The sequence below is a fragment of the Crocodylus siamensis genome, chromosome 2 (genome assembly GCF_052110815.1).
Source record: "Crocodylus siamensis isolate JL-2025a chromosome 2, ASM5211081v1, whole genome shotgun sequence".
Classification (NCBI taxonomy): Eukaryota; Metazoa; Chordata; order Crocodylia; family Crocodylidae; genus Crocodylus; species Crocodylus siamensis.
This window is the reverse complement of record NC_143396.1, coordinates 69,257,078-69,283,558: the sequence shown is the minus strand read 5'-3', so window position 1 is coordinate 69,283,558 and position 26,481 is coordinate 69,257,078. Positions and strand designations below refer to the sequence as shown.

Sequence of the window (26,481 nt, the reverse complement as noted above, 5' to 3'; positions counted from 1 at the left end):
AAAGAAGCAGAAATAGTAAGTCTGAATTGCTTTTTATTTGGCAGGATGCATTCACGGGCCATGAATATTGATACTGAATATAACCAGTAATTATAAGGTTTCACCAGACTTTTATCAGAATTCATTCTGTTCTTTGAAAATATATCTCATTTCAAAAGTTGTTTTTAATATCTGGTTCAGTAATCAAGTCACTGCATTTTAGGAGGCCTGATTAAACAAGCATTTATTCCTACTAACATTAATGGGATGTAAGCATGCGCTTAAAATTAGTCTTGTGCACAAATGCTTTGCTGAAATGCTGCCTGCGTTCCATGAACAGAATACTTAAATGATAGTTGCAAGAATTCCTTGTCCTATGTAGAAAAGGATATATCTCAAAACTAGCTATTGTTCATACTAGAAAGCAAAGACTCACTTTTGATAATAGATTCTCTAGTCATTTGACCTGGGTATACTTTATTAAATGGTGGAAAGAAAAAGCAGTTGTTTAAATGTTTCTCTCTGTCTACTTAGCAGATTAGGAAAAGCAACCCTTTGTCCTCTTTACCTTTTTTTGCACTGGAAATTTTTTTCTTAAGTTTCCCACCACCACTAGTACTTTCAGCTGCACCAATGGTGCAAACAATAAAAGCCCTTGTGGAGCTCAGACCCCAGTGAACAGTAGAATCTTAACTCGCATCCTGAGAGCTCCTCTGAGCAGTGTTAGAGGACAAAGTTCTAACTGTTCCTCTCCCACTATTGCCACAATTGATAGGAAATTTTCACAAAAATATCCTAGCATGGAAGCAGACTTTTTAAGCCTGTGTTTAGATGCAGGTAGTGCTAATTATTTGTTAAAGACCCAGCAGGTAGTATATCCCCATGGGGTATAGCTCCAATTCACAATTTGATTGCTCCTCAAATGTGAGAAAAACATTAGCGAACAAAAGATTTGGAGAGGAGTTGCTATCCAGAGGAAGTTACAGTTTGTTTTGTAAAGTTGTTTTTATTTAGAAGCACATTTTAACATCAGGCTCCACATTAGCTTCACAGAATATTTGAGATTGCATCTGTGTTGTCTGTAGAAAACTACTCTGAAGTAATCTCAAGATATTAAAGAACCTGTGTGTCTTTTTTTTCCCTTCTCCTTTTGTCCTCTTTCCATCTTCCAAATTATGTTTTCTGGGAATTAAATAATAATGGGACTGTTTTGTCAAAGCCCCCTAGCCACTGCAGTATTACAGCCCAAAGAGAGTATGGAAGTTTTTTAACAATACGATGAATTTCTGGTCTGATGATTCTCAGCAACAAAAGTATGATTTCAGTAGCTCAAATCCCAACTGCCATATTTTCAGGTAATTACTGGAAAAATTATCTTACTGTATAGGGAATAGTGAGTGTGGATGTACACTGAGTTATTATTTTTGGTTTTCAAGTACTAGCTTAGAGAATGCTTATTCTAATACAGAAGAACTGCCCTTTTTGGATTGGTGAGCCAGGTGACTATATAACAGCTTTCAGATATTATCTCATCTCCTTTATTCTGTAGCTGATGAAGCTTGGGCACACTTTTTTGTCATAGTAGTTTTCTCAGGCATAGCTTTTTTACAATTTTCATACTTTTTGTTGTGGGTTTGACTAATGTGGGTGGAGTTATTAGCATGTCCTAGGTTTTGGTCATCAAGTTGTGTATATAATCCTATAACCATAATAGGTATTGTTGGGTTAGTAAGAGCGGAAAAATTAGATCGATCGATCGATCGATCTATCTATCTATCTATCTATCTAGAACATGTAATATCTATGTATATAAAACATGTTAAAGTACCTTTCTGAGCTTAAAATATTTGGAGATATTTTCACTCTTATTTTAAAGTTTTATATTGCATTTGCATTTAATAAATAAGACATGAAGCTATTGCCAAATGCTATCATTCCAGATATCATTGCAATGACTTAAATATAAAACATTTAATTCCTAACTTGGCTATTTATAAATACTGTAGTTTGTGTTTGTACTTCCATTTTTTCCTCCTTATAAGAAATATGCTCTTCAATAATCATTTGTTTCGTGGTAATAGGGCAAAGGTGATTATTCCTGATAAAAGTACTGGGTAGGAACTTGGGAGATCTCAATCCAGTTACTGACCTAGTCAAAGCCTGCTGTGTGATCTGGAGGAAGTCTGCTTAGACTTCTGTCCTATGAAGGCTTATGCACGTGATTTCAGTGCACCTTTTGCAGGCTGTTAATCTTTTTGAATCTCAGTTGCCCGCATATATCATATCTACATGAATCAAAGATGGGTTTTTCCCCCATTCAGCATGGGGTCGGGGGAAGCCGCTTGTTTTGGATTTGATTATAAGATGTGCAAGTGTGGAAGGGAACATGTATAGAATCTATAGAATCTAATTACTTGGGGAGAGATCATCTTAAATTCAGAGTAATCTTTGATTGGGATAAATATATGGTAAATGGAGTTAATAGCACTTTCCCTTTTTTAGCAGAACTGGTGTTAGGAGACTAAACTTATCCATATTTGGGAGATATTCCAATATAGCAGTCAGTAAGGTCATATATATGCCTACATACACAGAAACATCAAATTAATCAGTAAAGTATAGTGGGAAGTGATAAACAAATATCTGTTTTTACCATGTTTGGAAAACTAGAGCATTAGATGACTCTGAAATTGTCCAACTATTTATTGTAAATGATAGGCGTGTGTTTGTTCCCTTACTGACTAGTTGGGGGAAGGGTAGAATTCAAAACAGAAATTTACTTTCCTACCCAAGCAGCAGAATATTTAATAGATTAATATTGTGCCATATATGGAGAAGGAATAATTTTCAATCTATCTGAATGTCAATTGGGGAAGCGGTCACACTTGAACCTATGTAAAGTTCTTAAACAGCTTTCTAAAACATGAGAAGACATGGATCTTTACATGAAGTGTTGACATGAAGAACGATGTTCATTCTGGTCAGATTAAAGACATGCATATGCAACACCAAGAGAGTGGAACAAAATGCTGTGTAATGGACATTTTTAAAAAGCTTTACAAATACTCTCTCTTCTGCAAAACTTAAGGTATCCATAGCTATAGATGGCAATCTTGTTAAAACTCTTATGAAAAAAGATGCAGAAGTCAAGCTTGGAAAAATGTATATTAATGTAGTCACTTTATCACTACCATGGCACTTCAATATTAATAATGACCACAACTACACATTTATAAAGGAACTGCAATTTCAGTATATGTCATGTGTGTCTGTCTGTGCAGGATTAGGTACATGCTGTGTGAAAACCTCTAATTTAATTAATGGCATTTCAGAACTAAAGTTTTTAATGCATCTGTTTATTTTTCCATTGCATGTATAATTGCAATATCTAAGCAGTATAACTATGGAGGCATCAGTTTGAGAGAAAAAGGAGAATCAAATTTAAATCTCCATTCTTAATATATGCAGTTTAAAAATAATTTTTCATCTTACTTCCATTTGGATGCATCTAAACAAGAAGTCTTTCTTATATTTGGCATTATGACAGTTAACTGATAAGTCTGCATTATTTGATAAGCATACATTCATGTCTATTCAACAGAAACCACAACTAGGTGATGAAATGAAAAAGTGGAATTTGATCTATTTTATGTGTTTGTCCCTTAGGATGTCTTCATTTGTAATATGTAATTCTATGCTAAGATGTCTCACTAAGCTGAATTGGTTCAAACAAAATTCAGTTGACTGGAGTTTTGCAGGCATGTGAGTATGTATGGCATGTATATTTTGTTTGGGAACTCTAAGTAGTCAGCAAAAAAGTTGTACAGTTGTTTCTTGTGATTCAAATGATCAAAAGGGGCTGTGTGTGTGTGTGTGTGTGTATGTGTGTGTGTACCAGAATTTTTCATGCCTTCAAGAAGCACTAAACAAAATCCATTTTGAGCTTGTTTTATTTGGAGGGGGAAGAAAGTGTTTTGTTCCCCACTCACTGTTCTTCCTTCCAAACAGAACACATCACTAAAGTTTCATATTCAAGCTTTTTTCACAGCATGTCAGTGTCAGTTATGATCTACATATAGCACTTCTGCTTACCTGCTTTGTCTAGTACTGGCATTGTCCAGTAGTTCTAGCATGACTGTGGGCCTTTGGATTGTTGTGGCTTTAAGGAACAGTCCCATTGTAGCAGCATCAGATGAAATTGCTATGTACTTGAGCCACCATAGAGGATGATGTGATAGACCAGGGGTTTTCAACCCTTTTTGGTTAGGGTACGCCCAGTGGCCAGTCAAGAGGCGGAGTGTCCCCCAGCAGCCAGTCAATGAGTGGGGGGCAGGGCATGTCAGCTAACCTGGAAGTTTCAGCAGCTTTTCCACGCTGCTGCCATGTACCCCCAGGGGTATGCATACTCCTGGTTGAAAACCCCTGTGATAGACTAATTCATGAACAGAATTTGTTCATGAACTGCATTTGAAGAATGCAGTTGCAAATCAGTTATGAAGATGTAAGGAGATGACTTGCACAAAGGCATTAGATCTAAACATTTTAATGCCATCCAGTTTTTAATTTGAAAAAATACGTAAGCAGATTTTTCTGTTAACTACAATTGTTTGTAGTTGGGCAGAAGTGATTGTATCCGATTAAATAAATTAATAATGTATCTTTTTCTTTTTGTCATAGGGCTGAGTGCCTTCCATAGTTAAAATTGCCTTACACTTTCTACCAGAAGACCTTGTTTTCAGTACCTATTACTTTTCCACACTTCAGCCCTTCATAAGATTTTTTTAACAGATTACATTTTGAGAGGCTCTATGACCTAAAAATAAAATAAGTGATTGGAAGCAAACCAAAAAAACTCCCCAAGACTGTAACCTGGACCTGTGGTTTATCCACAGACTGCTCATATCAAATGGGAACTTTATGTAAAGGATTATTGTGAATTGGCAGACTTGGACGTTAGCTAAATATTTATGCCAGAAAAAGCAGTTTCCCAATTTAAAAACCGATTTGTCAGCATCTAGGATATTTTTATTTACCCAGGGAAATAGAACAGATTTGGTAAGACAGAAATAGAACAGAGGCTGAAATTTGGTAAGAATTTGCTTGTTTTGCTCCTGTCCAAATGAAGCAGTGTTTTGGCAAAAAATACTACACAAGATATAGTGTAGCATAAGACCTAGCAGTAGTAATTTTAAATCTGGAGTAACTAACAACCTTTTAAACATTTATATTCTCTTGCACTACAAAAAATTTGCTAACTCCATGCAAAACAAGAACCAGAGGTAAATGACCCTTAGTGGGGAATTTACATTGATGGAGAGCCATAGTTCCAAGCTTCAAAAAGAATGATTTTGTCAATTATGAAAAAAATATAGGTTTCAGTTCCACAAGTTGTTCTTTCCTGTTGGATCCCCTTGAATTCACAGACTTACTGCAGGCCAGGCATGGCTGGTAAACTGCAGGCCAGGGCCGGTGGAGCATACCATGGGGGGGAGGCGGGGAGTTGCAGGCAGCCAGGAGTAGGGGGGTTTGCAGCCTCCCTGCTGCTGGCCTGAGTGCCTAGCCAGCTGCAAACCTCCCCCCCCCCCACACTCATGGCCAGCTGCAAACCCCACCCCCTCACTTCTGTGGGATGTTCCACCGCCCCACCAGTCTGAGTTCACCAGCTGCACCTGCTGCAGGCAAACACTTCTGCCCATGTATAAAAATTTGCAGAATTAAGCTAGAAGATTTAAAACATTAAGGTAAGTCGAAATAGAAAGGAACACAAATTAAGTTGATGTTATTTACCCTTTTTTTCCCCACAATGAAGTACTTTATTATTGTGTTTTCCAGTTATTTTCCCCCCTGTCATTTTTCCATGAAAGAAAGATTGATTTGTAGCTTATATTGAGCATAAAGCTATGATTAACTGGCCAGATTTTCAAATTTAGGCAGGGATGATAAACCATGTGTGAGCACAAATCAGGTGTTGAACATGCAAGTAAGAGTGAGGCAGACAGGCATAGTTAGGAAAATTGAAACCAAATCAGTTATTTTAGAGTAAAGGGCTTTTTATTCTTGTCATTAGTTTAACCTTGCTTTTAGAGGGTTTCATTTTTTCTAATGGGGAAATTTTATTCATAGTTAAATCAATAGTCATCACTTGAATGAATACTGAAAAAAGAGATGTTGAGCACCCGTCTGTGAAACAAATAAAGAATCATTTGAGGCATTGGAGGACTTTTAGTGTATATGACTGAGTGTGAATGGTGATTATTTTTTCTGGAACTTTACTTCCAGCTTTTCCCAGCTCTGTGTCTTCCCAGATTTAGAGGCATTTTGAGCTTCATATAAGATGGCTGGTCAAAATCTTGATTAAGAGAAACTGATGTCAGCTTCTGTCCTTTGACCATGTGGGGCAATCCTATTTGTCAGAAGGCTGTGTTCCTCCGGGCGGGGGGGGGGATCTTCAGTAACTTTCAGAATCAGGGTTTTGATGCCTCCAGGCAAGTTTCTAGTCAGCATGTCTGTGATCAGTAACCAACTGAGCCTAGAAAACTAATAGCTGTTGTTTTCGAACATGTACCGGCTTCCAAAAACTGAAAGAGCTCCTAAGAGTTTCAACAACCATTCAGCATATGTACCTGTATATGTATTGTTTGAATTGTTTTCATGTATCAGTTTCTCAGTAGAAGGACAGCTCTATCTTTAGCTGGCTTCCACTTTGTCCTGGTGATGCTTGTGTGTGCAAATGTAGGAGTGTGCCTGACTTGAACACACACAATTTATCTGAGAATATAGTTAATGTAATCGGTTTTCAAACTCTGAAACAGCTGTAGGTAAAACAACTTTGCAATTTACAATCCAACTGCATGTACTATAGACAAGGAACTGTACATTTAATTATAGGAAGTCATTTTTTTTTGCATTTGAACTTTAAACATAATAAACTGGATTCTTCTGAACTCTATCTGAAATGTCCTGTTAACTCTATGTTAGGATGGGAAAGATTTGTTTATTATTTTATCACCTATAATTTGAGCATGCTGCCAAAATTAATATAACAGCTTTTGTATACATATTCATTTTCATCTGGAAGTGAATGACTTGATCTTCTCACATTTTTCCATTAATTGGAATATAAAAATTAATTGCTATTAAGATTTATAATACCGTATTACTGGGAGACTGAAACCTAAACAAGGTCCAAAGTCTGTGATATTGTTAGATACATCTTAGAGGGAAGGCTTATTTGATATAGTTTAATAGACCCCAAAATTAAATTGTGATGATTTTCTATTAATCCACTTTATTTTAATATAATTTTTGTCTTTCTCGTTTAGATGTTTAGTTTAGATAATAAAATAAAAAAACTGGAAGTTCTCTGTCCTCAGACACCAGATTCTGGAACTACAAGGGTGCCTGGGTATACAACAAGTATAACTTAAGCCATATAGATGTGATTTATAGAACCTTCCCCTTTCAGCCCTTAAATAAGCACACATGTAAAAAATTGTGGAAGGCTTGCTTTGAAAATATGATCCATCAAAACTATTTTTCTTTTTCAGCAACCACAACTACATAGCCTGTAGTCAAGCCAAACTATTTTCGACCAGTGTTACTACATAGTAGGTGAACATGCTATGTGTCTGTTTCAAGTTTTAAAATTAGGCCACAAATTTGTTAACATCACATGGCAATATTTACCTTGCCAGATAAATGTTTCAGGTATAAACTAGCCTCTGTAGTTGCTCCTCAAAGATACCATTTTCTAAAAGTTTTGTCCAGCAGGCCAGAAATTCCACAACAAGACTGTTAACTTCAGCAATATATATCAAGTAGATTAGTTTGTTTCGGATCCATTTCCAATAATGACATCTATATGTGTACTCATTGTCAGCCTTAATCTGAATTGCTAACTGCATTGCATACTGGTTTGGGTTTAGGCTTATATCTGAGTATCATGCACCAGCCACGCAGCACTTGACTTAGTTACCCAAGTTATAACAGCACCCATCATTTTCCCAATCAGAACTTTGGGCAAAGTAACAGTCAACATAGGATGAATGATAGGAAGGAGATTTTTGCAAGACTTACCTCAGTTATAGTAGTCCTTTCCACTGCTTCACTGAAAAGTCAGTTTCTTCCACCCACTTCTTGCTGCCAGTAAGTCATTAGGAGAAAGTCCTCTGGGGCTGCAGATGCAGCAGTCAGTGAAACCTAAGGGCCAGGAATCATCATCAGTCAAACAACTTACAGATATCAGCCGGTTCCCCTGCAGTCATAGATTTCATAATTTTTTAAGGTCAGAAGGGACCTCAATATATCATTGAGTCCGACCCCCTTCTCCCCCCCCCCGGCCAGAAAAGAGCACTGCGGTCAGATGATCCCAGTTAGGTGCTTGTTTAGTCTCCAAAGTGTGTTCCTTACTTTAGCAGCATATGCCAAATCTGTGCGTCTTCGTTATCGACACCCCCTCAGCTGAAAAGCAAAGCTCTAAACCAGAACCTGAGATGAGAGCTGGGGAGGCTCCTCTGTTTTGGGTACCACACTGGTAGGGAAAGAGCAGAACTGTAGTGTTCTTTCTCATTAAAGTCTCCAATGCAGCAGCAAGAGAACAACCTCACCCAATACCCAGACAACCCTTACCCCTAGAAACCTGCTACTGCTCAAAAATCCTTCTCACCACCAACGTATAGGTTTGTGCAGATGTGGAGGACCAGGAAATAGTTGGTTCTTAGCATTCAAACAATTCCAGTGACCCAAAAATTCATCCCATTCCCTTTTGTCTTCAAGCCCTGCTTCCTCACTACATGCTCAGGGGGCATGGAGGCATGTCAGTGCCAACCGACCCATTTCCCAAAGAGGCAGACATGCTGCCCAATTGCCCTGTACAACCCCTGCCAGAAAGTGTCAGCTTCTCACTCACCCCGTCACTAGGTACATCCTTTAAAATGTCTCCCAGTGAGATGAGATTTTTTTTTTTTTTGTTACAGCAGATAAGACTTTAGCTGTTTTGAGGCTGTAGAAGTTGGCAGCCCCATGGAAGAGCTGCATTCAGCCCCCCTGGCCAAGCATTTGTCCATGTTAGAGTCCTCTCTAACATGGACAAACTGTTCTTGTACAGGACAAGGTATATTTTACTATTTTTTCACCCATTGCTTTAGTGATAATATTTCTGAATGGCTGTGGAAGTTTGGAAAGGAGAAAGTTGATTGGGGGTGCAGATGATAGCAGCCTATAACATCATGAAGGGTATGGACAGAGTGAATAGGGAACTGTTATTTGTCAAGTCCCAGAATACTGGAACTAGGCAGCACCCATTGAAATCAGCAGGCAACAAGTTTAAAACTGATGAGAGAATACTACTTTTTTTGTAATGTAGTGCATAGTTAACTTGTGGAGCTCATTACCACAGGAGGTTGTAGAGGCAGACAGCATAGCCAAATTCATAAAGGGACTAAACAAATTCATGGATGATAGATCCATTAATAGCTGTTAAACAGAACAGCTAGGGATGTATCTTCTGCCATCTCTAAATCAATGATAGTGGATGTCAGGGAGGGTATGACTGGAACAGATTACTTTAGATCAATAATGCTCGGAGTGTCTTGAGATCCTTTCAAGGGTGCCACACAATGTTTGTACTGTTAGGTGCGCAAATGTGATTTACAAGATAAACCCAGGGAATTTAAATAGGAATCCACAGTGTTAAAAGCGTTCTGACTTGTTGTGGCTTTTCTGCATTCTTTGAAACAGAAAAATGTCTCTGTTATTTTTGCATATTCAGAAAATGAGTGAAAAACAAGAGCTGGCATTTTCTGATGGGGCCTAGTGTAAAAGGTTTGACAACCACTGTTCTAATATAGTGTTCATATGCTTTACCTCTAAGGCCACTGTCAGAGACATTGCCACTCCTGGCGCTGTCAGACAAGATACTGGGTTAGTTATACCATTGGTCTAACCCAGTATGGCACATCTCACACTTATAAGAATACTGTTCCAGATTCTTCAGTCACAGCTCCATATTTACTTAAGCAAAGCTTCCACTGATGTTTGAGCCTCTAAGCACAATGAGAATGCCCCATCAAACCCCATGAGGAAGATAATAGGGCCACATCTAATCTGGTCATCTGTCTCAGGTAGGAATTTTGCCTGAGAAGTAGCTACGTTGGAAGTGGACAGTTTTGGCCATTGTTTGCTAGCTGTTTACTGAAAATGGGCATGTTTTCTTTAACATTCATCTTAAGGACTTGTTCAAAATTTCACAGAACTTTTCTCATAGGGTAAAAATACTGTCACGTAGATCTGGTGAAAACAAGTGTATTGTACTGGCCTCGTGTATTTTGAGCAAAGTAACTGTGATTACGGTGCATACATTTGGTTAGTGTCAATAAATATCTAATTTAATGTAGAGTTTTTAAATTCAGTACTTATATTTTTTAAAATTTAACTTTGCTTAATGGAATTAATAATTACAATACATTTTCACACATTTCTTCTAGTGATGAGTTTGTACATGCCTCTGTCATATCTCTTCCCTTGAACATTTTAATATAAAAGATTTTTTTTAAATAACAGCAGTGCCTAAATGAAAGTTATCTGTGTTTTATAGTTTTCTATTAAAAATGATACAAATACACAGCTTAAATAGACATTTTAAGCTGCATGTTTTGCTGTGGCTAAAGCTATGACCTTTGTACTGTACTATTAACTAACTTTTTTCTTGTAAAGAGTTTTGCATATGACCTTTTTGCATAAAAGTCAACATGAATTTATGAAGGAATAATAAACTGGCCTTACTACATTAGCCTTCCTACTAAATCTCTTGTCAAAATATCTTTACTACTAGTTGTCTTCAGATTTCCCTTTTGTTGTATTCATTAGCACACTGAAGGGTAAATCAGGATAATTAAATATTCACTATAATCACCTGGGTGTTTCATTTATGTAATCATTCATTCAGTGCAAACACCTGGGTATTTAAAAGCAGCTGCATTTATTTTGAGGGGTTCTTTATTTTAAAGAGACCACTATAAAGTCTAGTTGATCAAACCCCATAATTGTGTATTTATTATGAATTAAGGAATAAGAGAGAAGTAAAAAGGATGCATCCTCATTTTTTTTACCAAGCGCGAACATGGGACAATTATACCGTAATTTAGAAAATTTTAGTGCCTTTCAAGAAATCTAAATTTCTGACTGAAATATTAAAATGACTGCTGGGATGTAAAAGATGACCTTATTTACCTCTGGAAAATACAGGTGAAGGTCACATTTCTAAAGCAGTTTCATTCCCATTTGTTTGGTTTTTTACTTATTTATGGAGCCCAATATCAGTTTACAATCACCAAAAAATCCCTTTCCAGAGCACTTCCTTATATTTTACATTATTTTCTAATATAAAAAACCCTGTTAATACCAAGATTCTCCAAGATGCTTATATCTCTACTTTGCCAGTTCTCTAAAACAAGTACAGGCAAAGTGAATGGAAAAAATATCTTTTTCATGGAGTTCTTACATTATAAGCATTCAACATAAACGTTTGTTTTAGTAGTGTAAGGTAGCCGCAGTAACTTTTGAGATAGATGCACTCCTATAGGAGCAAGTAAAAATATATAGTGTATGTTTAAAATAGTTTTGACTCATGAAAGTTCAAAATATCTTTGTGAGGTAAACTGGATTACACCACATACATCCATAGTTCTCTTAACACAAAAATAAAAGATGTATAATGATCAGTATTAACATCATATCATTATCCTAAATACCTACGGTATCCATCCTGCAAAGCCTTACATGCATGCTTGGCTTTACAAATGTGTAATCCCATTGATTTACGTGGTTGCTTATATAAAATATTCATACTTTAATAGAAACTAAAAACAGTCTTTATTGAGTTAACTTGTGAATGTGGACATGAGGCTGCAGAAATGATTGATGGCTTTCTTACCACATATAATAGCCTAACAGGATTTCACAAAACCTCTGCTCACACACTTATAAATTTCAAGAACATTTCCTTAAAAATAAAAAGCAGATAGTAAGTTCTTGAAATGGTACTGTCTGTATTAAAGAAAAAAGAAACCATTGGTTTCCTAACTTTGGCTTCAAACGTAGGTATACAATAAATGGAATTTTTTAATTATAACTATATTTTGAGGCTGTGTATACATATAAACCCCTTTTTTAAAAGATTTTTTTATTTCTTCAGAACTTCTCTCTTTCAAAAAGTTTATCATGAATAACACTGAAACTAAGGTTAACTTAAAAGTGCAATATATTCTCTCAAATTATTTCCCTGTTGGGATCATCCAATAGTATTTGAATAAGCAGTCATAGACAGACTTCACCTTTTATTAGAAATCAAGAAGATCCAGACAGCATTGCCCTTTTCTGATTGGTGCTAGATCTGTAGTTAGTGAGTAGTAGTCACTTGTTCAAAATTGTGACAGAGACATTTCCAAAGACAGGCGACAGATTATTCATTATAGAGAAAGTGTTTCATGCAGTGTACTATAAACACAGTAATTGAGGCCTGGCGTGCCCTTTTGTGTCAGGTAGCATCTCTACGTATTATTTTTGTTTTGTTTTACCCCTCTCTGTCCTCAGGTTTGTTTATCCTCAGGGGTGAGATTATTCATGGCCGAGGTATTCCCATGTTACCCCAATAATTTACTGTTGCTGTTCTGTCCCCTGGTTATCTTTGATTCGTCTCTCCATCTGCATGTCATGTTGTGCAGTAACACAAAGATGGATTGTATGGGGTTCTCTGCTGGGAAAAATCAACACATAGATCAGGCTCTCTGCCAAGATGTTTCTAATTAAACTGTTGCTATGGACCAGATTCTCATCAGTGAATGAGGAGTTTCTACCTGGCGCTCTCAATACTCAGTCCTTTCATTTTGGGGCATTGATACAGATATTCCATTTTATTTTTTCTTCTTACCTAACATATGAGTTGCAGGCTGTATCTTTTGGATTATTTTAACAAACCTTTATATCTAAAATCAGTTACAGGAATAGTGGGAAAGCAAGAAATAGATCTGATAGTTCCAGCTTCCTGACCAATATGCATCATACCACACAGACTGTAGCACTACCATATTGATTCAGGAAGCATGTTCAGAGGACACCATTAAAAAGTCACAAGACTGCTATGATGTAATAGTGGGGTGGGCAGATCCAGCCAGCAGCCAGACCCCATTTTCCAGCAGCCCCAGTCCACATGGCTCAGGCCAGTCTCCGTGCTGATCCCAGCTGCAGCTGCACTGTGATAGCACAAGGCTGGGGTTGCCATGGAGACTGGCCCCAGCTGTGCTGGCAGGGCAGGGCAGGGGGGTGTTCTGGAGCCACTGGGATCTTGCAGCAGGGGCATCTTGGTCTGGGGCCAGAGCAGGCCTGCAGCCTGCAGGCTTGGGGCAGGGGTGTGCAGGCCGCCGATTTTGGCTCTGCCCCAGCTTGGGACCAGGCTGTCACTGCTTCAAGGAGCTGGGACAGCAGCGCTGCAATCTGCTGCCTGCATGCCCCTCCACTGAGCATGCAGGCTACAGATCATGGCTCTGCCCTGGCCTTGGACCAAACTGCCCCTGCCACAAGATCCCAGTGGCTCCAGAGCAGCCTCCTGCCCTGCCTTGCCAGTGTCCTGACAGAGCGCCTGTGTAAGAGCCTAGTGAAAAATGCCACAATATAGTCACTCTTTGGCAAATATTGATAGCCTGTGGTTTCATCCGTTTCAGTAGAATGTTATAGAATACTAGCCAATTGCCCATCAGGAATGATGGGCCGGTGGGTGGAGATGGAATGCTGCCACCCACCACCCCACGCTGCCACCATCTTCCAGGAGCGCCATCCACTCTGTTTCCACTGTCATGGTGGCACACTGCTGCGCCGCCACCACCACCTCCTGTTCAGAACACTCTTGGAACACTCTCTGATTGTTTCAGACAACCAATTAGAGTGCAAATAAAGTGTTATGGACAGACAGACAGATAGATAGACTAAGGCTTTTATAATATTAGAATAGTAGTAGAGCAGAAGTAGTGAGAGAGAGCAGCAAAGAGTATCTTTTTGTAGCAGGATTATAGGATAGACAGATATCCATGTGGAATGGAGTAAACTAACATCTCTGAACAAAGCTGTGTTGTTGGGATATGATTGCTGCACTTTCCCTTAATAATAATAATAATAATATTACTATTACTGCTACTACTACTATTAGTGAAATGCCTTTCAAAAATGAGGCGGTGGGGAGCGGGCGAGAATGGAGCCCAGCCCTGCTCCCCCTTTCCCTCCTGCTGCTTGGAGTCCAGGCCCATTCCCCACCCTCCCCACCACAGTGGCTGGGGGAGAGAAGGGGCAGGCCTGGCCCCATTGCAGGGGAGAAGCTGGGTTGCCACAGTGGGGGCGGAGCAGCCAGCCCTAGGTGACCCAGCGGTGGTGGGGGGACGAGAGGTGTGGCTTTGGGGACGACACAGTGGAGGGGGAGGTGAGGAAGGAGTGGGCCCATGCCCAAGCAGGGGAGGAGGCGCACTCTTTTCCTCTGCCAACAGCTGCTGCATTGTGCTGGGCCTGCTGCACCCCCCCACCACTGTGGCAGGTCCGCTGCCCCCTCACATCAGGCCCACTCCCTGCCCCCCAGTGTTGGACCTGAGCCCACTCCTCTTGCCCCACCACTGCCACCACGGTGTGCCCACTTCTTTCCTCCCTGCGTTGCTTCTGCTCCTCCCCCCTCTGCTGCCCGGTTGGCCCTGCAGGTGGTGATGATGATGGAAGGGGGGAGGGACGGGCCAAGGTCAGCGCCAGTGGCCTTGCCCTCCCCACCCCCGCAGAATCCCAACCCCGCGCTGCTGCTGCAGTCACCTCCGAAGAGCAAGGGGAAGGATGGCAATGCCAGGTCCGGTGGCCTGCCCCTTCCATCCGCCCCCCGTTCCATCGTCTTCACCTGCAGGAAGCAGGGCAACGGGGCGAAACCAGTGCTGCTGGCCTCCCTCCTCCCTCCCCACCCCTATTCTGTCTACTCCATTGCCTTCTGTCTACTTCATTGCCCCCCCCCCACTCCATCTCCTGTGTCCCTGCCATCATGGCTGTGCATTGCCACCTGTCTGAACACTTCTTCGCACTCTGAAGGCTGGTTGCCAGACAATCAGAGTGTGAATAAAGCGTTACAGACAGACAAACAGATTAAGATTTTTATGATATTAGAATAATCATAGAATCATAGTAAAGTAGGGCTGGAAGGGACCTCCAGAGGTCACTTAGTCCAGTCCCATGCCAGAAGCAGGGCCATCCCTATCCAAACCATCCTGTACAAATCCACAATCTAAACTCTTCATAAGACTACCATCAGCACTCCATCACAGTGAGCTTCAGCAAGTAATTTCTTCTGATAATCCTCAAAATGGTGGGCATTATATGTAGATAGTGTTTAGTGTGTTTAAAACAAATGTAGAATTTACTGAGATTACATTACAAATACAGTAGACTGTGAAGTAACAAATGATATTGAATGTAGTTATGATTGCTGTAACAAGATATATACAGTGTGGTGTCACAAAATTGTCTTCCAGTTGACAAAGCAATCCATATTTATGGATTTCCTTAAAAAATTGAAGGACAACGTCAATTATGACCAATTATGATGCTGTGTTTACTGGAGAAGTTTTCACATCCTTTGGCATTAAGGTAATGCTCAAATCAGTCAGAAAAAGCTTTTGCCTTTGCTTCCGTGTTCTGTGTCTGTACAGTTTTTCCTTCTTTAGGTGAGAAATATAACCTGAAACTAGGAACATAGCTATATTTAGAAGGAAGGTTTTTTTTCTATTCCTTCACTTTCCTCCTTGTTGAATGGAAAATTATACCTGATAAAATCAGAACTAGAACAGGTAGTTCAAGAGATCTGTGCATTAGTTTCAGTTTAGGTTTGGTTTTCTCCAAGGAAATCTTAAATATAATCCAGTTTAACCTTTTAACTAAACTTTAAGTGTATTGTCTGAAACACTCATATCCTAACGCATATCATAGCATAAATCACCACTAAATGTTGCAAGAATTTTTTATATATTTAATGTAATGCCTAAGTGATGGGTAGAAATTACAACGTTAAATAGTTTATTTTATGCCGAGCTTTCTAAGAAGAAAGAATGCTTGCTTCTGGAGTAGAAAAGCAACCTAGTGAAGATGAGAAAATGCCAACGTTACTGAGAACTGATTAGTGATGGAGAGGCCAGTATGTGGCTAATGGCTTGTTACTTCTGTTTTGAGAGAGAATTTCTATTATTTCTTTTACTTCGTGGAAACTCTCACACTTATTAAGGTATTGTGTATGACATGTTTCATATGGTAAAACTGGTCATAGGGGACTTATAAATTAATCCCCTTACCTAGAAAATATATATATATTTTGAAGACAATAGAGTCAAAAACAAGTTGCTTGAATAATGTTACAAAATGTTATGCTATTTTAAAATATGTTTAGGAATTCATTTCGCTAGAAAGGTTTGAACGGGTAACCTAGTACATATGCCAATGATAAAAGCTACTTGTAACAATTCAGATCATGCTTTCTACTTTATAAAATGGGATTGTAAAAATCCTTTAAAATGACATCTGAAATAGCATTAAAACACAATTTCCCTCTGATAAGGTTTTAAGGCATTCATATGAAAAGTGATACCACTTTGAGTGGTTCTGTGTCAGCATTATGCAGTGTTGTGTTGCTCATAAGTGACATTAATCCATTAGGGGTGTGAGGGTCGTTTATTTTTCTCATGAAGTCATTAAATACTACTGTTGATTTCTGTTCAATCAGTCAGACTTACTAGCATTAAGTAATTTTTAGACATACAGTGTTGTTTCAAATATTGTTAATGCAGTTAGTTCAAACAAAAAATACTATCATATAACTTACAAAATAAACATATTTGAACAGACATTTTAAATATAAAGTAGGTGGGGAAACATCCATTCCTTTAGTTACCGGGTACCTGAGAGTACTGTATTGTAAAAGATGAGTTTAAGTGACATCGATTTTTTTTCTTTTTTTTTTAATCAATATGTAGCCATCTTCAACACATTTGTTGCTTTTTGCTAAGCATACAATATAAAAATAATCTATACTTTTTTGGGCTGTTTTCTCTATTCCTTTATGATGGAGGGTTAACAAAACTTGAATGTAAACAAAGAATATTGTAATTGCAACTTGATTATTTAGTATAAAATATTTGACTTTTTAAAAATATTAAAATGATTGTATCAGATGGGTCAAAACAACTGCTTTTTATGTTACTTGCCATTCATACTGCATATTATTATAATACTTTAATAATTTTTTCTTTGAAGCAAAAAGAGTGGTGGTGGAATAATTGGCAAGATAAGTGTTTGAACCCTGCTAAAACTTCCAGTTACTTCTCTGTGATAGATGGGAATATAAAAGGAGGCAGTAGATAAGATATAATTAAATAAAATTGACTCAAGACCACAAAAATAGAAGTGCTTTAAACAAAAAGTCCCATTCTGTCCTTTTTTTGGAAATGTATGAAATCTTATTGAGTCATCTTGACAGAATTAAATCGAGAACATTTTCTTGTATAATAAATACAATGTGTTCTAGTTTGAAATTCTACTGTTTCAAAGGGAAATTGTGCATTTTCAAAACAATGTATTAAAATCTGACTGAGCAGTCAGTAATCCTTTTAGTTTTTGTATTATTGAGATATGGTAATTGCTGCTTTTACCTTACATTTTAGAGCCTTTTTTTCCCTTCTGAGCATAAATGATTTATCAAGGTGATAAACATTGCCAGCTTCTGTCCTGCATGTAGCAAAAGCGGAGCAGTGTATTAATCGTCTATCTAAAACGTTAAGTTTCCACTACCAAGTAGTGAATCATATCCTGCTGAGAAATATCTGTTTTTGTGAGTATCTGCTAGGACTCCTAAGGGCGTCTGACAGATCTTGTAGGACAGAGTTGTCCACCCTGGTCTTAAAAGGCAAATGATGCCAAGTAGTAGGAAGTTTATTGCAGAGTCTCTGGAGAAGCTGTTGTTCGCTCAGCATTTTTTTCATAGACTGCCTTCCTGATTCATTGAAGGAAACCTGAGCAAAGCTGTGTTATTAATGAATTATGACAAGCCTTTTGCCTATCAGGCAAAGAGGTTCCTGCTATCCCCTTTTAAGACAAAAACTTAATGGAAGATGCTCAAATGGGCAAGCTTTCTGATGATACTCCTTAAGTGCTTATCCCTTTCTGATGTGAATATTCAGAGAGCCGTGAAGCTGCAAGTGGCAGCATTTAATATCGTCTCTCTCATAATGCCTGGATAATTTTCCAGAGAGTGATCGCTGCAGCTGCTACGATCATGGTTATTTGTTTGTTTTTCACCTTGGTCCTGGTGGAATGCTGACCTAGCTAATCTGCAGAACACATGGGGGAAAAATGTTTTCGTATTCATAGCTCTTGCATCCTTTTGAATCTAACAATATCAGAAGCCAAAGCTTAGGTGTAGCTGCTTAAACAGCACAGTTAAAGGGTCTGGCTCTTTTAGCATCTTTTTGAGAGGAAATCTGACCCATAGTAATGAAGAATGTAGAGAAAGAGATGAGGATGCTGTCTTGTGTCTTTTTTTAATGGATGCTTGTGAGAGGAAAGGAGATGGCATGGGCTGTCGGGGTGAGTTATAGAATGCATTTTGTGATCTCCCTCTGGTAGCGCTGCTCATTATGTTAAACAGTGGAGCTTTCAAACTACTGTAGTTTTCATTTTATGTGCATTGGCCTTCATTTGCTGAAATGCTTCAAGTTCACAGTACTAAAGTCATTTTGAAAACAGGATGTAATTACAAAGGTTTCTTATGCTTACCAACAGCCTTTTTGGACCAGTGTAATTATCATTACTTGTGGATACTGTAAATTGAATATCTTTTCCCTAATTACATTAAACTCAAGGGTTAGCTGCTTAAACATTCAAATAAGAAAAGTTCACCCTTCGCTATAAATAGTAGAATTGTTCTCTTAGTTAGATTGACCTTTGAAGCTAAGTGTTTTACATGATATTGTCAGGTGTACATTATATAGATAGCTTGTAATTAGATTTGTAATGAGGAACCAAGTTATAATGCCTTTTTGAAAAAGTTCATTTATTCAGCATTTTCTTACAGCATGGTAGACTTAAAGTTTCAGTATATACATGTCAGGCCTATTTTAGGGGCCCATCACATTGTTCTTAGTTTACCTTTGTCCAGCCTATGGTTTGAAGTGGTTTTAAATTACTGCCACGGTGAAATGGAAGTTACCATAACTGTAATGAATTAGTCTTGCCCTCTTTTTAAAAAGGGTAAATTATTAGGCATCCCGAGTTTTTCTTGATTGATTTCCCCCCCCCCCTTTCTACTTGATGTATAAATGAGAACATTATTTGTGGTAAAACACCATAACGTGTAAAAAGCCTTGACGATTTTCTTTTCTTTTCTTTTTTTTGGTACTTTAGGGAGGAAGGGGGTTGTCTGGTAAACAAATGACTACAGATACTTTTAAACAAGAACTGTTTTTCTAGTAGAAGAAAAGAAGGCTTTAATTAGTTGATATGTCTGCCCTCTTTTTAGTATTTGCTGTCTGTTCAGCTCTAGTGATTCTGTGCACTGTTGTAAGAAAACCGACAGTTTTCCTGTGAGAAATGTGATTGATTTCCGCTTGTTACAATCATTGTAAATTTTAGTGCTATACTAGCTACCAGCTGATATTTACTTTGTTTTCTTTATTCCACCTTCATTAAAATCTCCCCATTTGTTCCCTGTGGAAGTTTTTTTTGTTAGGTGTGACTGTTTATTTTCCCAGGATACCTCCTGAGTGTCCTTTATGACCTATTGTAAAAACCTGCAAGGATGGGACAAATTGGTAAGCATGCATTAGGAAGAGAGAGAGAGAGATTCCTCTGGTAGGTAAAGAGAATTGTGATTGTGCAAATGATTATCAGAATCATTGTTTACTAATAGAATAGTATAAAGCCTAAATAAAAAAATATCCAAATGCTTTTGTTGTTGTTGAAGAGGTATAAGGTACAAAAGAAGGAAAAAGCTGTTTTAAAAGCTGTCAGTTTGAAATTTCAATTGGATGTTATAAGCCTGCTGAATTTCCTTTTGCAACTCTTTAGAGCAGTGGTTCTCAACCTTTTTAGACTCAAGGCACACCTTGGAAAATGTTACCTCCTAGTTTCACTCAGTTTTTGCATAGGAAAAAATAATACAGCAATTCTTCTGAACTAAAAAAAACCACAACAGGTTAGAATACTTTTAACACTCTATTCTTTTTTGAAATTTCTGGTTTTATCTTGTGAATCGTGTTTGTACACTTAACAGTACAAATTGCATCACTCTTGAGAAAAGATGGCTCTCCAGGGTGATGCAGAAAGATGACTGAAAATCATGACCTTAGAGCTACAGATAACATTTTAAACTAATGAACTATGTAGTACAGATCTTATTTTATTTCTTCTAGGTTGAACATTTGTATTTTTTCCTATTCTTGCATGAAAAAAATGTAATGCGTATTTTATATACATGAATTTACCCATCAAGAACCATAAAATACAGTAATTTTTTTCAAAATATGGAATGCTTCTTGAGTTTGCATGTCATCCTTGCGCAGGGCCCATGCTAAACTTCTCTATCATCCCGGTTTTAGTATATGTGCTGCCAAAGCCCTTTAACCTTACAGCCAGCCAATCTATCTTCCTCCACAAAGTGCTGGAGCATCAGGCAGTTTGTTTATCTTACGGAAGTGTAGACGTTATTTTTGTTGAAGGAAGTAACAGTTTACACATCCAGTTCATTCATCTGTACAAATCAAAGATTATGTTTCTACTATCAGAAGTCAAACAATAGAAAACTCAAATAGAAAAAAAAAACAGGCCAGTTTTATACTTCTGATGCAATTAGACCCAGATGCTAGTTGTATCAGTCCATTAGTAGACAAGCTTTATCCTTCATAAAAGCAATAAGAGGCAGACATTTTAGCTGGGATGTGTATAGATTAGCTAGAAAATCTAAAGCCCTTCACTTAAATTAACTGTTTCCCTTAAGAAAACCTCAGTGGGTAAAATGTTTCTCATTGTGATGCTACGTTGAACAGGTTGGCTCACTAGATTGGCGTCTGGAACTTTTGACCTAGAGATTACTGGCCAAGATTTGGACTAAAACAGCTATCAGAAAGTATTTAATGTAGCGTCTCTCAGAGTGCTGTGGCATCTTGGGGTGCCTTGATATGTTTTTGAGGGTAACTCAGGGTGCTACACAACGTTAGCTTTGTTAAGCATACAAACATGATTCACAAGATAAACCCAGAGATTTCAGATAGGAATCCATAGCATTAAAAACATTTTGACCTGTTGTGGTCTGTTCTTTGCAAAATGAAAAAAATGCTCTATTTTCCCATTGTCAAAAAACACGTGAAAATGAAGAGCCAGCATTTTCCAAGGGCTGCCTTGAGCCTAACAAAGGTGACTTGAGTCTAAAGAGCTTGAGAACCACAGATACGATGGTTCCTTGGTACAATAATTTACCATTTTATTCTGGTTCTGTGAACAGCTGCTTACTGTTCAAAAACAACACCTTAGTTCCAGTTATTTGTATGCTTTCGGTATTAAGAACATTAGCTAGAAAATTAACTACATCCTCTCTACTTGTGGAGATGTGTCCATCTTGAAGATGAGCTATGTTGGTGAGCCAGTGTGGAAATGTTTGCAGTAGCAAACATACCATCTGACTCTTGTGGAGAACAAAGGGCTTAGAGATCCCATTATCACCCACCATAATGCTTAAATGGATTATGTGCCTTTTGTGCTTAGGGATACTGACTCAAAACACTTCTTTCATCAGAGAAAGCATCCCATTTAAAGTGCAACAGGAGGAGCCACCTAACTAGCAGGTTTGTTCTTCCATTGCTCTTCTGCCAGCAGACCTAAAGGAAGAAAATCACAAGTTCCATTCTTGATCTCCCTTTTGCTCTTACAGTTTCTAACTCAGTTTCTACCATGGTGACCCACATGGTAGGCAAATCTGAAGGGGAAACAGATCCAAAAGAGCTAGTTGTATCTTAAAGAGATCATATTAATGCACAAGAACAGGCCATCCTGATGTGAGGAAAGGAGAGGAAGTGCAGCAATACACTGGTCTGAATAAAGAGCAAACTCTTCAATGAGTTGAAACTCAAAAAGGAATCTTACAAAACTGGAAACCTTGCCGTATTGCTAGGGGTGAGCATAAGAGTATCGCACAAGCATACCCAGAGAGAATCAGGAAGGCCAAGGCAAAGGCCAAAATTAAGATACAGCTAGCAAGGAATATAGAAGGCCACAAAAATAATTCTGGATATATATTAGAAAAGATCAGGGAAAATGTAGGCTCCTCAGTGATTGGGGAGCAATTTAGTAATGAAGGATGCGAAGAAGACTGAAGTATTTAATGCTTTTTTACCAAAGTCTTCACTTACAAGACCAGCTATCAGACAAAATCAGTGGGAAAGGGATCCTCAGTCTAAAGTTGGGAAAGAATGGGTTAGAAATTAGTTAGAGAAGCTGGATGCTTTGAAGTTACCAGGACCGGATGAGATGCAGCTACTCCTCGCTTAATGTTGTAGTTACATTCTTGAAAAATGTGAATTTAAGTGAAACAATGTTAAGCAAACCCAATTACATCCCATTAGTTACCTAGTAGCAGGTAGTGGCCAACAACGTTATAACTGAACATTGCGCGACTTTAAGCGAGTATGTTCTCTAATAGATCAGCGATGTAATAGAACAGTGTTAACTGGGATGACGTTAAGTGAGGAGTACCTGTAGTATCACAGAGTACTCAACAAATTGTCTGAGGTAATTTCAGAGCTATTGCCTAGTCTCTAATGGAGGTCAAATAATGTTCTGGATTACTGGAAAAGCTCAAATATAAAGGAAGCTCTAGGAAATTATTTGGGTTAGACTGACTTGTCTATACCTGGAAAAATTATGGAGCATGACATGGGGGAATCTATTTCTAAACACCTAGAGATAACAAAGTGATCAGAAACAGCCAACATGGATTCATCAAAACTAAGTGGTGCTTAGCCAATCTGATCTCCTTCTATGACAAGGTGATTAAAGTACTGCATTGCCTCCCAGTATTTTTTGTGGGTTTATGATGATGCTTTCTTAGGAACATAGGACTGGAAGGGTCTTCCTAGGTTGAGTCTAGTCGTCTGTATTTGCAGGAAGTTGTTAGCCCCAAGAATCCCCAAACATTGCTGCCTTTGTATCATTTTCTGTTTTCAAAAATTTCTTTCATTTCCCTTGTATGAAAGATGAGCACAAACAGGAGGAGAAACAGACCAAGAATCCTGCAATAAATAGAGCTGTCTGTCAGCTGTAGGAAACGTGTATGTGACATACACCAAAAGTAGGGTAAAAAAATTCAGACATGAATTTAATTAAGTTGACAGTTTCTTTTTTAATGATACTGACATGGTCTCTATCAGTAACTATCAACCATAAATTACATTAACCAAATGTTACTAGTGAGTAATGAAGGGTGGTTGGTGTCATGCCTGATATTGTGGGTGAAATTTGATTCCCAGGGTACAAATATGAACAGGACAGATAAATTACAGAATGCTAGGGAAAACTCTTGGTCAAGAAGACTCTGATCAGGACAAAGGGTCATCACTCTTCTGAGCACTCAGCTAGTGATCAGTGTAGGAGCACTCTCAAGCACATCTGTACTTAAAGGTTTGTCACTGTTCATATTACATATTCAGATTTTGTGTGGTTTATGATCAAGTGGTCTTAATTCATACTGGACTGAAACATGGCATCTGTCACCTTTTCCTTTCTCTCTTCCTATTCCCCAAAGAATATTGCTCTTTTCGTCAGACAAAAAAAAATCCTACATGTTGAAATACTCAAGCAGGTCTCTAGTCCTCTTCCTTTTGACAGATCCCTCTGGTTCTAGCAAGCAATATAGATGAGAAACTCCTAGTCTCTTCAGAATATTGCCGTGCAGCTCTGGGAGCAGTCTGTCCTTGGGGTATTTTGAGGAGCCATGACTGTAATTTTGTACTGTGAAGTTCTGTTGAAAGAAGCTGCATCCCACATAAGACTGGGTAGGATAGCAAAACTACACTTCCCTTCCCTTCACCTGAAGAAGTGGCCTGTGAGCCCCTTTTTCGAGTCCCAGTGGATGGAATATAGCAACTAGAAGCTCCCATATCATCTACCAGGTTCATTTTACTCAGTATTTCATGCTCTATCAAGAATCAGTGGGATAAATGACTGGCTCTACTTCTTTCTTAGTCATTCACTGGCATTCTTCACAGATGTGGCCACTCTGTTTCATTCTCCAGCTTTAACACAATACAAGTGTGAACAATGAGAACTATTATTTTCTGTATTATAGTTTTGCCCAAAAGACATTAGGAGCACTATACACATATAGGAAGGCATGAGTACTGTGCTAAAGAGTTTACAATTTTTAAAGATAAAGGCAGCGAAAGATGAGGAAATCAGATAAGATGTTGAAGTAAGGTGATCAGGGTCAAGACAGTTCACCTCATGTTAGAGCCTTGTGATTTTAAGTGGCATTTGAAAGGTGGTAGAGGTTAAGTGTAAAAGTATCAATTATTGTTGCTGATTCTGCTGCTAAGGGTTTTACTCCCATCTTTTAGGAGTCAGAGAAAGAACAGGAAACTGCATTGCCCTCAGTGTGCTCATAACATTTGCAGCTCTGCATTAACACAGTGATTATAATCACAACTCATGCCTATGGGATGCTTACCCGCTGGGTTTTCTCCCAGTGTGTAGTTGGCTAACTATACTCTGTATTTAACTATTCTCAGACATCAGAAACTGGGTATGGCTAAGGATGGGGCCTCCTTGGGAACAGATAGATCAGCACTTACGGCACAGAGAATCTTTTTTTTTTTTTAATATTTGTCTGGTGTATCTTGCTGAGAGCCTCACATTGATTACCAGGTTGGTTGGCAATGGAAAAGAATTTCTCCCAGGTCAGTGTGGAAGGGACTTTGGGTTTTTTTTCTCTTCTGTAGGAGTGGGGTGAGGATGTTGCATTGCATTTTCTAGGTCAGAGATTCTCAACTGCTGGGCCACAGAGGTGTCACAGAGAGGCAGGCCTCATTTTTCCTGAATGTACATATTACCTTTGATGCAGGGATCAGTAGTACTGCTTTAGTCCAGCACTGCAAGGAGATGATGGGTCTATATATGAGGGTAGAGTGAAGTTGGCTGCAGAATAGCAGGTACAGTAGCTGGTCTGTGGGACTGTGCAGCAAACTGGAAAGGAGGTGGACTTGAGGGATGCATATGGAAGGGAGAGAACAGAATCTGGGGAGGGGGGGACCCCCAGGCTGTGGGGGGTGCAGGAAATGGGTAACAGGATTGAAAATGTTCAAGGCCACTGGACTTAGGCATATCAAACCTATTGAGTTCCCTGCCATACTTGGCAGTGGTGGCCAAGTCTTTGTTGTCCCCTGCCTATGGCAGACAACTGTTCAGTAATAACTTGATATAACAAAAGCCACTGGGCAAAATACAAAGATGTGGGTGACTCTTAATTGCCTGTGCAAGTTATATTATCTAATGGTCCTTTATGGCCTAAATGTCTACAACATTATGATTATTTGATGTAAGTATATAAGGGTGGATGGCCTAAATGTCTCCAACATTATGATTATTTGATGTAAGTATATAAGGGTGGAGGCTTGAGAAATACACTTAGAAGTTCATTCCAAGGGTGAGTGAAGCATAGGAGAGGGGTACGGAGGCCTTTATAAGAAAAGCAAATGAGGGGGCAGCCTTGATCCTGTGGAAAAGGCAGGCATAATGTAAAAGCTAACAGGGTCATTATGGATTGTCTGACGTAAAGCCCTTGACAGGTAGAAAGAATTTTGAATCTGATGCACTGAACAAGGGGGAGCTAATAAAGTAGGTAAAACAAAAAAAAGCAGACGGGGAGACGTGGTTAAAATGCTGGCTGAAAGATAGGATTTTGGAAGAAAAAGGCAGTGTTGGATGTGTGGAAGGTTAGCATTTAAAAACGAGATAAAAGAGAAAGTGATAGGAAGGATTGAAGTTGCTGACATGGGAGACAATTAAGATAATGGATAACGATATGGCCAATAGGGAAAAAAGGGAACCCATTTTAGAAATACTGTGGAGAAAAATGCCACAATTTTGCCATGTATGTTTTTGTGGAGTGAAGAAAAGCGAAGAAGTGAAGCCCCTAAACCGGGGAATAGCAATGAGTGGGGAGAGTGGCAATGCTGATTATTACAGAATGGACAAGTATGAAAAGGATGCTTTAATTCATATTCCTGTATCTAAAAATAACTCCTCAGTATTGTTAAGTATCATATAACAGACTTGAAAAAGCTAGCATTGCAAAGCTGAGTCTTTGCTAGAATGCTGACTTTGTTACACCATACCTGAGTAACATAACTGAGGGGAGACAACCAGGGCAACAGTCCCAGGCGCCACCTTTGTTGG

At 38.6% G+C, this 26,481-nt stretch overlaps 1 protein-coding gene and 1 pseudogene across 12 annotated transcripts in view; one reads left to right on the top strand and one right to left on the bottom strand.

The window, feature by feature from the left end:
- Positions 1-26,481, top strand: part of TENM3 (teneurin transmembrane protein 3) — a 2,356,642-nt gene that overhangs the window by 2,059,022 nt on the left and 271,139 nt on the right. The window contains exon 1 of one of the 12 annotated variants that reach the window (XM_090036145.1): positions 3,724-3,741. The exons of the other annotated variants lie outside the window; for them this stretch is intronic. The gene's annotated coding sequence lies outside the window, so the exon portion shown is untranslated. Of the gene's footprint in view, positions 1-3,723; positions 3,742-26,481 lie in introns of those variants that run through there. 12 annotated transcript variants of the gene reach the window in all.
- On the bottom strand, positions 20,556-20,656 carry LOC149870389 (U6 spliceosomal RNA; annotated as a pseudogene).